Source organism: Heterocephalus glaber, unplaced genomic scaffold (genome assembly GCF_053883595.1).
Source record: "Heterocephalus glaber isolate CG9 unplaced genomic scaffold, H.glaber_assembly_v1.0 deba00000901, whole genome shotgun sequence".
Taxonomy (NCBI): Eukaryota; Metazoa; Chordata; class Mammalia; order Rodentia; family Bathyergidae; genus Heterocephalus; species Heterocephalus glaber.
The window spans coordinates 12,911,507-12,926,872 of record NW_028258171.1 but is presented as its reverse complement, the minus strand read 5'-3'; the positions used below and the strand labels follow the sequence as shown (position 1 = coordinate 12,926,872).

At 43.3% G+C, this 15,366-nt stretch overlaps 1 protein-coding gene across 2 annotated transcripts in view; it reads right to left on the bottom strand.

Moving 5' to 3' along the window:
• The window catches only part of Frmd6 (FERM domain containing 6), a 234,496-nt gene extending 220,427 nt beyond the window's left edge, over positions 1 to 14,069 (bottom strand). For both annotated transcript variants that reach the window (XM_087208092.1, XM_087208093.1), the window contains exon 1: positions 13,732 to 14,069. The gene's annotated coding sequence lies outside the window, so the exon portion shown is untranslated. The remainder of the gene's footprint in view (positions 1 to 13,731) is intronic.
• Between the last annotated feature and the right edge of the window lie 1,297 nt (positions 14,070 to 15,366).

Below are 15,366 nucleotides of genomic sequence, written 5' to 3'. Positions count from 1 at the left end.
TGCATGGACAAGGACATAGCATGGTGCAGCTTGGAGGGTACAAGCTGCAGCCCTGTTCTCCAGCACCCAGGGGAAGGAGCCTCCTCACTTCTGGCATGCCCCAGGGGTCTGGGAATGATCTGGGGCATATGTTAAGCCACACTTCTTGGGTTCCCCTGGCACCACCACATCATTCAACTGTCCCCTTCGGCTCCCCCTGGGTAGGATTTTCAACACACATCTCCTGGGAGTCCTTCTTATTGCAATGGAAGTGAGTGGGCTCTGCCTGAGCTACAGGTGCTGGTGGGCAAGGGTGCCAGGAAGGAGCCTAGGTCAACAGTTCTGGAAACTGCTGCCAGCCTCCTGGCTCAGCCAGACTAGAATTCCTGTTAGGGACACTGATTTTTAAATGGTTTTCCTCTCTAGTAGGGTTTTGAAGAGATCCATGGCCATGAATTATTAAGGCCACTGGCTGACTTCAGCCACAGTGTCTTCCAGATACCCTCAAATGGATTCTTGGCTAGCCTGGATATTAAGAGAAAAGGGAGGGGACACATCTGCCTCCTTGCTGCCCTAAGTACCTGCCCCAAATGGGCAGCATGAGGCTACTGGGAAGCTGCCACTTGGAATTCGGGGTGAGCCCAATGTGGCTGTGGTTGCTTTGCTTCCTCTGCTCTTTCCCCTGATAGAAAGAGCCTTTCCCTTTCTCTCTCTGTCTCTCTCTTTCTTTTTTGTGTTTCTCAGCTAATACCTGATCATTTCCCAAAACTTCAGAAAACACAGAAAAGAGTAAAGAATACCACCAACTAGGAATAAGCACAGGTAATATATTCCTTGTGGATTTTTCTATGCTAATATTTTTAAGATTACAGTGTGTATATGGTTTTGTAACTAAACTGTCCATCTTGCATGCCAAATACTATCCTTCCATGTTTATAAGTTAGATTTTTAATAGCCGTTTAACAGTCTAGGGTAGAAACGTGCTGTGGCTTATATTTAGTCAATTGCCTATGGTTGGACATTTCATATCCCTAGGTTATTGCTGATATATACAAAGATCTTTATATAAATATCACTGAATCCTGGTCAGATCCTCCCCTTAAAATGAATTCTTCACAACAAAAGTGCCACATCAAGTCCTATCGTTTTTTAAAGGCTTTGATGCATCTGGTCAAAATTTTCCAACACAAAATCTCTACCAGTGTCTAACTTTCCAGTAGCAAATGGCACTGGTCCTTGTCCTCTTCAACCCCAACACTCAGCATTATGAGCCCTTTAAATCTTTCCATGCCTGAAGGTTGTAAATGACACATCCCATTGCTGTTCTAACTCGAGACTCTGGTTTCTCTTCTCCTTTCTGGCAACTTGTGTTTCTCTTGGAGCCCTTTCCCACCTGTGTCCCCCTGGTCTAATAGTAAACACTAATTGAGCACTTCCTGTGTGCAGGTAGGGGTTTACATTTCCATGCTGCAGCTGCAGGAGGCTCTACCTGAGATGCTCTGGGGCTCAAGAGGGCGTCAGGGGGAGCTGGAGCGAGCTTGGCAGAGGAAGCGAAATTTATGCTCCTCGGATTGATGGAATGGTAGAGATTTGGGTGGATCTGGTACAGAGGAAAGAGTGTGAGCAGGGTCACTGAGGCCTGCGTTAGGACCTCAGATGCACAAGGCTCTGCACGATGCACTGCAGAGTTCAGACTTTCTTCCCTAGCTATGACTCCTTGAGAAGAGAATGGTGGGGTCCAGATTGGGGTCCACACAGTTACTGCTGGCTGTGGTGTGGAAGAGGAGGAGGAAATAAAGTAGGAAGAGGGAGATGGAGGTAGAAAGACCAATAGAAAAACCACTATTCTTGGCTGTGTGGAGACACCAAGGAAGAAGCCAGGGGCAGTTGGGACTTGGAGCAGAGAAGTGTAGGAGATAAAATCTGGGGGGATTGGTGTCAGGTAAGGGAGGTAGGGAGAAGTTCAAGAAAACCTGGAGGAGAGAAGGTATCCATGGGAGCAAAACAGAAGAAAGGGTGCATTCAGGCTTGAATGCGGTGCCTTGAAGGTACCCACTGGATTTTAGATCAACACATCCAAAGTGAAATTATAAATAGGAATTTGGAGCTCTACAGAAAATCCAGGGCTATGGATTTGGGAGTCATTGGCTCTTAGGCTCCACCAGAAACCCTTCCCCCACCCTCCACCCACTCCTGACATCCTGTCTTCTACACCACCCCTTTGCCCTTATCCCTGATCTGTGAGCCTCTCCCTTCTCGTGAAAAAGGAATGACTTAACATAGCCAGTCTGTGTAAAAAAACTGAAAAATAAGTGATCCATCGTATGACATAAATGACAATTAGTTTTTAAAAAGGATAAGCTGGGGGACCTGGAAAGGAACAAGAGGTGGGACACCAGGTGCCACTGGCTGGTCAGCTTCTCAGCTAGGATCTGGACAGCTCAATTAAGAGGACAGGCATCCGCTGTCTCAGTTCAAATAGAAACCTCATTAAACAAATTTGGGCAAGTGTAGACTATTCTCTTCAACATCTTGAATCTCTACCTAGAGAGAGTCGTGCTGGGATGGGTATGTGGCCGAGTGACAGCACTCAGCTTCACTTGTCAGTAGCTGATATTACAGCTCATCTCCAGACCAGAGAAACCTTCCCCTGACCTACCTTAAAAGAGTTCCTTTTTCTTTTGTTCCTGCCTGATATTCTCAGATCCCCTCTCTCTGGTGTGTCAATCAGAGATGCCTGCTGCTACCTAGTAACGCAGGTCTGGCAGGGCCTAGAGACTCACACAGGAGCTGTCACCCACATGTGCTGCTTCAAAACAGGGGTGTTCTGCTTCGTGGGCCATAAGGAATCCATCTACATTGGAGCCACCATGCTTACCCAAACAACCAATGGGCAAAGGAAACCTCAATTATTTCAGCAATAAGGACTTTACTAGGAAGGAGATAATCTAATTTAAAAAATATTTTGCTTCATGATAAGAATTAAGACCTTCCAATTTATGAATATGGGTATAATGAGTTGTAGGTCAAAACAACTGAAGATTTCTTAAACTAGGAATCTGAGGTCCAGAAAGAGGGCAGAGAAACCACACCTCAATCCTCTGCTTGGTAAATAAATGGCTTCTATCAAGTGAAATTACACAACATACATTGTAAGTAATGTTCTAGAATATTTCTCACTAGAAATGTCCAAAAGGCATTTATTGAAAGTGACATAAACACCTCCCACTCCAATGAGGCAGAAAGACAGACAGAAATAGCAGGCAGACATTCTCCATTTCCATTTCCAATTTCTTATTCAGTGTGTGGCATGATTCTAAGCTCACACTGACTGAGTTTGGGGACAAAGGAAATGACTTATGGTAGGATGGAGGGAAAAGGAAGTTGTCTAGGATACCAGTTTTCTTGATGCCAAGCCACCCTGATTAGCTGGCAAGTTTCTTCAAAGTGTTTGCTGTGGTTTGGATGCATTTTGCATCCCCCAAAGTTTATGTGTTGGGAGCTTGGTCTTCAGTGTGGTGATGTGGTAGGTGGTGGGACCCTAAGCTGACCCTTAGGTCAACTGGAGGTGTGCTCCAGGAAGAGGTTGTAGGAGCCTGGTCTTTCTCCAGCTTCCTGTTTTATGATGTTACCCTTTCCTTATATATGCACTCCTGCTGTGATATGTTCCACTTCCATGCCTCGAATCTCTGAGGTTACTGTGAGCCAAGTAAACTTTATTTCTTTATAAAATTAGCCCGCCTCTAGTATTTCTTTGTAGTAACAAAAAAGGGGTTAACACAATATTCATGGCAAAAATCCCTAAAGTACCAAAGATCAAAGTTGTTTCTTAATTTAGGCCAATGCACCTAAAACTGTTGACCCTTGTGATAGGAATTACAGTAGAAACAACTCCCTTTACGGCTCACTACATGGGCTTCCAACTCAGACTGTGTAAGCTATGTATGACTCACATAGATCTATGTGTGTGTGACATCGTCTATGCCCTCCAGATTTCTTTAACCTCATAAATCATCCTCTGTTAACTGAAGACACACTAATGACCCAGGTCTTTCTTTGTCCAAACAAAGAAAAATTAACCTGACTGGAGTGGTACAGATCTTGCATTTTTCCAAACTTTTCTCTTTTATATGCACATGATATTATATTACTTCCACCTGAATTTACATCTTTAGCATTTCCCCATCTTTTCCCAAGATGTGTAACTGCCAAAATCCTTTCAAGTGCAATTCATCAGCATTTGGGCAGGTTTACAAAACTTCATTGTGAATGTGAGCTGCTTCTTTTTCTTTCTCTGCAAACCTGGCACTTTTGTATGTCATAAATCTCAATGGGGCTGCAGGAGAATCGAAGTGGCTATTTTCTGCTGGGGGCTGTGTGGCCTCCTGGGGACCTGATGAAGTCTTCCAAGACCCAGCACATTCTCTGTTCAGGGTTCAAGGCCACGCAGCCATTATTTGCACAACACGTCAGGATATTTTCAATTTACCAAACTCAGTTCAGACATAAACTCAAGTGAGATAAGCCAGAAAAAACTGCTTCTCTATGAATCCTAGTCACCAGAGAGAAGTCACGGTCCTAGAAGAACAATTTACATGGAAAACCCAAAGGATCAAAACCTGAAAAGAACATACACAGAATTTGAACAATAACCCAACTTCCTGCTACAACCTACACCTTCTCTACCTTCACAGTCTCGCCTGCCTTCCCCATGTGTGGTCAGCTGGGGACAGTGACTGAAGGTGCTCTGAGCTAGATTGTTTGGGCTCAGGCTCTGCTTCCCCCTCTTACTTGCTGTGTGACCTTAGGCTTTTAACTAGTTTCTCTGTGCCTCATTTTCTCATCTGCAAAACAGATTGCTTTGAGGATTAAATGTGATAAAACAGTTGAAGTTTTTGGCACAATGTCTGACACATAACAGGTGCTGAATAAATGTTAGCCAATTTTTAAGAACAGGAACATTTCAAGACATTTTATCAAACACAGAACTTTTAACATAAGATATGGAAACGAAATTGGGCACTTAGGTCTTCCTCTTTCTTTGCCTCCTATATGCTAATAAGAAGCCAGGTGACCATTTTCATGTTACAGAAGAAAGACTCGGGCTCAGCTGTCACTGCTGAGTCAGTTTCTCTGCTACAGGAGAGGTGGGTAGACTCCTCTGGGAAAGCAAAGGACCATTAGAAAGCACGTGTTCATTAAGCATCATCCACTGCCCGGGACGGTGTCACGTCATGTCTCCCCAAACGCAAATTACCCGGGTTAGAAACTTCAGTGGAATTCCAGGTCACACCTCTACCAAGAAACCTGTCCCATCCGCCCAACTCTGTTTCCTGTTAGACTGCGAGCAAGCATGCATAGAGTCTTCCCAAATGTAATATAAAGGCAACTTTGGAACAGAATTCCAGCACCTGCCGGCGGGACTCTAGGCAGACTACAAAGAAGCAGCACTGTGCTAAAAAGTGCTTTCTATGTAAATATCTTGGGTAATGCATAACATACAAATAAGAGGTATATTGGGGGCCTCTATGGTAATTATTCCCCACCTAGTCGTCACTACCGGTCTCCATGCCCCTGTGTAGTTGTTTCCCATATGGACACCAGCCTTGGTCCTGAGCCTTACTTTGGGAAATGGGATCAATAGAAGGTGACAGTAGAGGCTTGATAGGGGTTGTACGCTAAGGGTGGAGCCCTCACACCACTATGTGAGAGAGTCCAGCCTCCCTATGGGTGAAAGAACACACAGAGAAAGAGAGACCAGGCTGAGCACAGGCCCCAGGCCCTCTTCCAGCTGAAAGAGCCACATAAATAAGCCCAGGTAATATCAGCAGGGATTAAACTAGCCCATCAGCCCACAGGTCACAGGAGATAATAAATTTTGTTTGAAGCCAAGTGTTAGAGTTGTTCGTCACTTTGCAATGGGTCACTAAAACAAAGCTTGGTGAGTGGGGTGCTGGCCTAACAAAAACTTAAAACATGTGGCATTGGCTCTGTGACCAGATGGTGAGCAGACCGGAAGGGTCGTGAGGAAAACATTTTTGGAGACTGGGAAAAGGGCAACTCACATTGGTGAAACAATCAGCAAAATTATCACCTGCAGTAATTTGAACAACTTTGTAAAATCTACAGAATAAATTTGTGCATCTGGCTAAAGGAATTTCCAGACCAAATGCTAAAAGCAAGGGGAGGTATAAGTTACAGAAGGAACAACTTAGTTTGCAAATAGAATACAGGAAATGAGGAGGGGCCAGCCCTTGCTGGGTTGGAAAGTAAAATGATTCTTCATATTCATTCTCTCCAGATCAGAAAAGATTCTCAAAGAAATGATCTCAGGGTAAAGGTTTATTAAGAGTGTGACACACTGTATTTTAAACCTTAACATAAAAATATGTAAATTCTCTTATTAATAATTATTATACTGATTAAATGCTGCAATATTTTAAATATATGGGGCTAAATAAAATATATTATTAAACTTTTACCTATTGGTTTTTATTGTTTTAAAAAATGTGGCTGGGGTTGGAGTGAAGCACTTGCCTACCATGTAAGATGGCCTGGGTTCAACCCCCAGCATGGCCAAAAAACCTTTTTTAAAAGTAGCTATTGGAATTTTAAAAACTAGATACGTGGCTCACACCTGTGGCTTACATGCTAATTCTTTTGGACAACACTAGTTGGAGAGAGGCCCGTCTCAAAAAGAATTGTATGTAAAAATTTTGTCTAAGGGAAGATACAGCAGTGAGTTGTAGAAAGGCCAAAATGATTTTAAAGAATTTTTATCAGATTGGAGTAACAGTTTAAAATAATAGGAGATTTCTGGGTTCTTCAAGAGCTAGGGGGTAGGCTGAGAAAGCTACCTGGATGCAAATATAGGCCATATGTTGTAAAAAAGAAAAGGTATCTTAGAAGGCAGATTCAAGAACCTAGATGGTTGAGTCAAAAACAGGAAGGCTGAGGCAGGAGCAGGAGGACTGGAAGTCTAAGCCCAGCCTGAGCAAAGTGGTAACTCAAGGGAATTCTTGTATCAAAAATAAAAAAAGACTACAGAAGTGCAAAGGCCCTGTGTTCAATTGGTAGCACACCTCCACATACAGAGAGAGAGAGAGAGAGAGAGAGAGAGGAAGAAGAAGGAGGAGGGGGAGGAGGGGGAGGGGGAGGAGGAGGAGGAGGAGGAGGAGGAGGAAGAGGAGGAGGAGGGAGGAAGGAAGGAAGGAAGGAAAGGCAAAAGCAGAGCCAGGCCCTAATCAAGGAACCTTGAGTAGAGGAACCTGAGAATATGTGTTTACATAATTTTAGAATTACTATTGAGCAATTATTTCTGTTACTGTATTACTCCTGGTTTGAATGGAAACATCTTATTAGAGCTATATTGTTCCCATATATGGTTTAACTTGTAATCCGAATTTAGAGGAAATAAACCGGGCAAGACTTGGTAGGTTAGAAAGCAAACTTCATTTCTGGATGAAGAGGCGCTAACATGAGAATTCTTATCTGTGTTTGGATCAGAGTCAGATCAGAATATCATGGACTTTGAGTGCGATGTGGTCATTAGAGGAGACTTAAGAGGTTTTGAGAAGGATGGGTATATTTTGTACTTGTGGGGAATGTAAATAATTGTTGCCAAAGGGTGGATTTAGTGGATTTAAAAGGAGAACAAATTATTTGTAAATTTTCTCATTAAGAAGTGGAGTTTACCCCCCTATCCCTTGAATGTAAGATGACCTTTTTACTTGTTTTGTCCAACAGAATGTGGCAGAAGTAATGTTATACAACTTCTAAGCTCAGACATCAAGTACTACATTGTTGGTGGGAATATAAACCAGTACAACCATTAACGGAATCATTATGAAGATCCCTCAAAAAACGGACACTAGAAATTCCATTCAATCCAGCTATTCCCCTTCTAGGTACTTCCTGAAAGAGTTAAAGACCTCATATTACAGTGATACATGTATACTCATGTTTATAGCAGCACAATTCACAAAGGCTAAATCTTGGAAGCAGACTGTATGTCCATCAACTGATGAATGGATGAAAAAAATGTGGTATTATACACAAAACAATACTACTCTGCCATAAAGGATAAACTTAAGTCATTTGTAAGAAAATGAATGCATCGTGAGACCATACTGTTAAGTGAAATAAATCAGACACACAAGCTTAAATATTGCATGGCTTCTCTTATATGAGAAATTCAAAATATAAAAAAGGAACAAAATAAAAGACAGATAATTGGAAACAGAAAGATAGATCTTTTTCAAATGGGAAAGGACCAAGAGATGGGGAGCAGGGAGAAGAAATAGAGGAGAAGGGGACAAAAAAAAAGAACTGAGGGCTGGGGATTTAGTTCAGTGGTTTTGCCGCCTGTTGCGCAAGCGCAAGGACCTGAGTTCGATCTCCAGTACCAAAAAAAAAAAAAAAAGAATTGAGGTGTGTTATGTACACAGACCACTTCCCCATGAGGAATGTGATCATCATGTCCTGAAAACATGTATTAATGAAAAAAAATTGACAAAAAATCAACCAAAAGAAGCCTTGTAGCTCCTGCTCTTTTCTTCTGGATGAAGCCCAGGATGGAAGGCCATACGGATGGAGAATCTCAGCCATCTCATCTGTGCCAGCCACTCCTATCTAAGCTGTGGCCTTAGCAGTGACACCCTCTTAGATGGGGAGCTGACTGCAGGCACATGGGTGAGCCCAGGAAAAACCAGCCTAGGAACTGTGAGAAACAATAAATCCTTGTTTGGGGCCATGGTGGTTTGGGGTGGTCTGTTCTGCAGCATCAGCTAACCGATCCTACCTGTGCCCAGTCTCACAGAGCGAGTGGCACCAACCATACATGGTTCTGGTGGAGGTGTGCGTGGGGCTTCTGCTCCAGGACCACCCCCCCACCACTGTCACATGAGCCTCTCCATGTGCTACTCACAACATGGCACCTAGATTCCTCTAGGATGAGGCACCCAAGAGTGAGTGAGATGGAAGCTGCAACATCTTTTATAACCCAGAATCAGAAGTAACACATTATCACTCCTGAATTCTATCAGTCACACAGAACAGCCTTGGTTGTATGTGGAAGGGGAAGATGTGGGTCCTAATAGCAGCAGATGGGGTGACTAAGAGCTGCATACCACACAACCAATAAATGAATACATATATTTCATATCCTAGTCTTCATTCCATGAAGCCCCAAAAGTTCAATTTTCCATATTCACCATGACTTCTCATGAATTCTGCACTTGTTTCTCTTTATCTCTCAGCTTGTCCCATACCTTTCCTCACCTTCTCCAGTCCATTGCACATGGAACGTGGCATTTCAGGTCTTTATTACTCTAACTGTAGTAAGTCAACCCCCTGTCAGTTCTTAGGAGGATCAGCCATGGGGAGAAAATATTTTAAGATCAATTCCCCAAAACTTTTGGAAAGCCGGACTAAAAAGGAATTCAGTTCAATAAAAACTAGGCTGGCTTAGGACTACAAAGAATCAAGTACTTGTGTTTGTTGCTGGTTTCTGAGAAAAGAATCAGGCAATTTGTCATTAGAGCTACAAAATGTGCCATGCTATTTAACATAGTGGTTTCCTCTTTGGAGACCGTATCTGTCTCTATGGTCTAAGTATTGTGTTCTCCCAAAATAAGTTTCTCCAGCTGATTGCTGTGAGGGCTCAGAAAGAGAAGAGAAGAGCTACAGAGGAAGCCCCCATATTCTTAGAGGATACGGAAATGGTCACACAAAGAATGTTGAAAGAATAGGGATGCTAAAGGGCATTCTGATAAGGTCCCAGAGGGAATTAGGAACATGATGCTGGACAATGGAGTAAGGTAATTCTTACAATAAAGCAGCAAGAACTCAGCTGATTGTGTTCATGATCTGGTGTCTTGTGGAAGGTAAAATTTGTGAGTAATGAAACTGATTATTTGGCTGAGAATATTTCTAAGCAGAGTACTAAAGGTGGAATTTGGCTTCTCTTGGCCACCTATACTAAAATGACAGAAGAGAAATGATTTTAATATCAATTGTCAAATTGGAAGCAGAACTTAAAGATTTTGAAAATTGCCAGCCTATCCATGCTGTAAAGAATTAAGAAGCTTTATGGGCAAGAACACCAAGGGTATGGCCAAACAACAGTCTAATGAGGAAATCATCCACAAAACTAACAATGAAGGATGGCTATAAAGACAATTCAGAAAACCTCAGGGCTGAAATACAGCAGAACAAAGTAAAGTATATACAGGGAACACATCGCTAAGGTTGAGGTTTGGGAAATGTAAAGTGATATGAACATGTTATTGTTGATTAGAATTCAGGTGAATAATCTTTTTTCACATGAACACCATTTTCCCAGGAAATCAGCTGTTTTTGCAATGAATAGGAAACTATCAAGCCCTAAGAGGAGCTGGTTGCCATTAGCACTTTCTGAGTCTCAATTTCCTCACTCAACAAATCAGCATCTCTTTCCCAGGGCTGTGCAGATTAAATGGGGTGAAGCATCTGAGGATACTCTACCCACTGGGAAAGTGGTTACACTCAAGGTACCACTGTGGGAGAAATGTGGAATAAAGAGAGCAACTTCAGCTCTGCACTCTGACTGTGCTTACAGTCTACCTCCGCCACAGCTAGTAGTTTAACTTTTTATGCTTCTCAGTTCTTCAACTATAAAACAAGTCTTTCTACCTGGGCAGGTTTTGTCAGGATGAAACGTCACATCCTGTGTAAAAAGTCTGGTAGAATACCAGGCACACAGAAGGTGTTCGATTAACACTCTCTTCCATTTTGGTTGTTTCAAACCTCCAATTCTTTCATTCTCTTTTTTTAAAAAAAAATCAAACAAGGGACTCTCTTGGAGTCTGAAAATAAGAGAGTTAAAACCAAATACCAAAGAAGGTTATACTTGCCCAATTCATTTCCAAGTCATAAGATAAAAATTAAGTTAAATTAAATTGCCTGAGTGAACCAAAAGGCGGTCTTGGAACTGAGGCTGATCTTAGGCCTTCTCTGGCATCCCTAGTCTGTATTACAGAAGACTCGCTTACAGACTGAAAACAGGAAGGGGTTCAAAATGAGACTGTGCCTCTCGGAAATGAGCTCAGGACACAACCTGTAGTTCTTGGAGCCCAACATGAATAGCCTGGAGCCTCCTCAAATTCCCCTGGGAGTAGTTTTCAGCAGTTACTAGGAGTGGTAGAGGCCATTCCTGACAGAACTCTTGCTTGGTTCCAGGTGGGTTCTGGGTAATATACTAGCTGAAAGTCGAGGAAAAGAAAAGAATAGGTACGGATTGTCTTTGGCTCCTTTTAAGTCTAGAGTCTGTCTCCAAAAACACTAACATGGAAGTAAACACGTGCTCCTGTACAATTAAAGTCAGCCCCAAATAGCAAGGAAATAACAGGATGCATGCCCTTGTTTATAAACAAAGACGAAGATAAATGTCAGCTAACAGACCTCAAAGGCAAGCATGACAGACCACTTGCAGAGAGAGTCACAGGCTGCAGAGCACACCCTTTGGTCTCCCCACTGGTCTCCAGCAGACCTTTCCAGAGGCTTCAGGAAGAGGAGCATAGTTGGGGAGGCTGGAAGGGGATCTGCCTAAGTGCCCTCCTCTTGGGTCTCTCCATCTTCTTTTGGCCAACTTTCAAGCTAAGTTTGATTGTCACTCTCATTGCAGACTGTGGTGAATACATTGGAGCAATCCCCAGCAGCAGGTAAAAAAGCTAAGCCTCAGCTTTTTTAAGGCTTTTTTCTGTAAAACAAGGATGCCAGTTATCCCTGCATTGCAAGATTATCGTACAGTCTAAATTAGACCCATGGACTGAGAGCCTTTAGCTCTAAGTGCCAGGCACAGAGCTGGGGCTCAGCTAATGTTAGATGCTGTTGTAGTTGTTGTGATTTCTTCCTTTGGTCTGTCATTTCTCTCCTGGTAGCATTTCTCACCAGAACCAGGGCTTGTACTGAGCTAAGTGATCATCAATGGCAAACTCAGACATTTTCCAGAGAGGGGAACACCCAAGGGAAGAGACAGCAATAGGGAAGAAGTGGAAATGAAGAGTATGTACTGGAAAGGTGACTGTCACCTCTGTCATCTCACCTCGGAGTCTACCAGCCGAGGCACCTGCCTCCACAGGCAGGAAGGCCCCAAGGCTAGGAGGTCCAGTAATGCCTGCTGAGGACCCAGGAGCATGCAGATCTCACACAAGATGAAGAAGGAAGTCCCCTAAGGGACAGCCTATCAGAGTCCTTTCAAGGGGGAAGGGTTCTGCCTCCTACCCAGGCAGACATTAGTCCTACAAGGTTCTAGGGACAGAGCAGGACAGAGAAGGTGTTTGTCCCTTGCACAGCACCTGCCCTCTGTCAAGAAGCAGCGCCCTTCCCCAGGGAATTCAGGATCACACCCAACAGCAGTGCATGGATGAGTCCTTGGTCTCAAGAGAACTGGCTTTTAAAAAATTCTGAAGCAAATGGGGAAGCTGGAAAGCCATTATCCATTTCCAGCAGAGTGTCTTTCCCAACTGGACAGTACGTATTTTCCAGCAGGTCAGTGCATAAGCAATTAGGTCACCTTAGGAGTCCCTTCACTGTAAACGCACTACAGTTCTGTAGTTACCTCTTTTCTTGGTAACACCAAGAAGAAGTAGGTAAATGTTTCTGAGAGGGAGGTCAGCGTGATTAATAGCTACGGTGCAGGACCTGGAACAATGCCCAGAACTCAGAAGATGCTGATTAATATTTGCAGAATAAATGGTTACTGAGATGCATTTTAAGTAATCCAGTATCTGTCTAGAATCCAGTATTTCCTCTCCTACCACCACTCTTTCTCACAAACATACATGCAGTGGTAAACAATAGATAACCTCATTATTTGATAATTTTTTTAAAATGACATAATGACATCATTCATAAATATCTTCTCTGAGAATTGATTCTGTGGTTGCTGACTCGCAAATTTAGGTGGCTTTTGGAAAGTACACCTAGAAAGTCGCATAAAACTCTCTTTTGTTCTTTCCCCTATCCCCCTTATTGCTTCCTTCTATCACATATGTGTCATATTTTACTTTTACAACACTTGGGATCTGGTTATGACAAACTCTGCCACAGCTCATCGCATTTACTTTATGGTCTCTTGTCTAGTTTTACTGTTATATCCCTTATAAAAGAACTGCATTAACCCAAAATGCATAAATGTCTCTTTACGACCCACGGGGTCAGCATGTAACCGATACAGTATTAATGTAGCTGACACCTATTTAATATTTTTCAGATGCTTAGGTTACTTAAAAAAAAAATCTATGGTGATGTCTTACAAAAAGTCATTGTTGGGCTTAAAACAAAAATGATACATCAAAGAGGGCCTGTCTTCTGGTCAGTTCAGCTTCTGTGTGCTTAACAAAGCCAAGTGTGACTGGAGCATAGGGTGTATCCTCACACACACACACAGACACACACACACACACACACTAATGTGCACACGACAGGCACAAGTGCAGGGAGAGCTCAGGTACTATTTCATTGCCATGTGAGCTCCATCCTCGCCCTGCCTGCAGTGTCCAGAGCACTAGACAACCAAGATACCCCCTGGCCAAAGAAGAAAGCACCATGGGACAGTCTTCAACAGCAGAACCAATCCTCTCACTACTCTGGGCTTACTGAGAGACAGAAATCACTGGGTGATCCTGCTGTGCTCAACAGACTGACACTGAACAGGAAATTGGTCTCTAGATTATAAAAAGCAAAAGGTAAGAACAACCACTCTTCTCCTACCTGCTGCCGGGGCCACCAGGAGCCGGGCTGCTGCCCTCAGAAGTGGTCAGACTCCAAGGTCTGTCTTCAGCTCCCGCCCCTGGAGCCAGCCCCGCCAGAAGGGACCTGTCAGTGGCTCTGAGGAAGCCCACTGTTGACCTGCAACCGCTTCCTTCTCATTTCCACAGCTCCTTGAGTACCAGAGTGGGGTGAGCATGAAAGGATGTTTGGTGAGAGAGGAGCTGGGATTGGGGGAAGGGAAGAAGACAGGGTTCGCAAGGCAAGGGTTTGTTCACCCACCACCCTTCCTTCAAGAACAGCCCTCTTTCTCCAGCTCTGATTTCCCATAGACCTGCCACCGCATTACTCATGTAATTGCTACATTGCCCCTTCACCAACAACAGACATACTTTTGGGCAGGCCTCCAGATTTCTGCAGCATGCCTGTACCTGCCTTCAGGGATATCACCGGGCCTGGGAAAATTGAGAGAGCAACAAGCCTCCTCAAAGGGACAACCCAGACTAGACTATTAGTCAAGTTCTTGGGATAAAGAAAAATGCCACAAAAGGAGAGCAGGGGCTGGCAGGAGCTTCTCCAGCCATACAGCATCCACCTCCCCCATGAGACCCCCTGGTTAGGGCTCAAAGTTCTTCCACGTAGATCAGCAGCTACACTTTGTCAAGCTTTAACTTGTTCCCCCAAAGAGGAAAGGAGCAGCAAGGATTACTATCACCAAAGGAATGTGGTTTTCTTGCTTTGGGCAGTCAAGGCAGGAGAGTGAAAGATGATAGATGTGCGATTACAGTTTCTTTAAGTTTAATACTATGAGAGATAGTGTTGAAGAAGACATTCAAAGACAAGGGAAGTGTTACAGAGGCTCTATGTTTCATTCGTTTCTGGTTTCCAAGAAAGTGGAGGAATGCAATAGAGAGGAAAGGGCAATCAGGAAGAAACTGGGAAATCTTGACTCTACTGTGTGACCTTGTATATATCTCTTACCTGGTTTCCAACTAAGTACAATGAGGCAATTGGGCCGGAAGATCTATACAATAACACAACACCATTTGCACTTCTATATCTGTCTTTGTCCCCTTGTTCTTGTAGCAAAGCTTTGATTCTCTTTGGGAAATCATTCTTTCCTCTCCATTGCTTTGGGTGAGATTGATTCCACTCACAATTTTTTTTTATATATAAGTGGACACATGGTCAAATCCAGCCACTTGGAGTCACTGTGATAAACTCACAGATAGGTTTCTGCCAAAGCGACTCATTCCCGGAACTTTTGCTGGGGAGAGGCATTGGCTTCCTGCTGTGGTTTTCAATCAAAGCAGCAAAGCCTAGGGCTGATGATGTCTCTCCTAGGTAAAGAGAGACTGTCTGAAGATGAAGCCATTGCAGAAGAAAGCAGAGCTTAGAGATGGTAAGAGACCAATTCTTGAGAATGCCATTGGAAGTCTTGGATTCAACTATGACTGAAGCTAGCCTTTCCTTCCGATTTCTCAAAAATGTTCTTTATGCCCTTGAACCTATTTGGATTTTTGATACAGTACTTGCACTGAAAAAAATTATAGCTAATATGAATTTCTCCCACTGTTCTTCACATCTAACACCACTGCTTTATAACATTCATATCCACAGCAATATGGGTGGCATGGG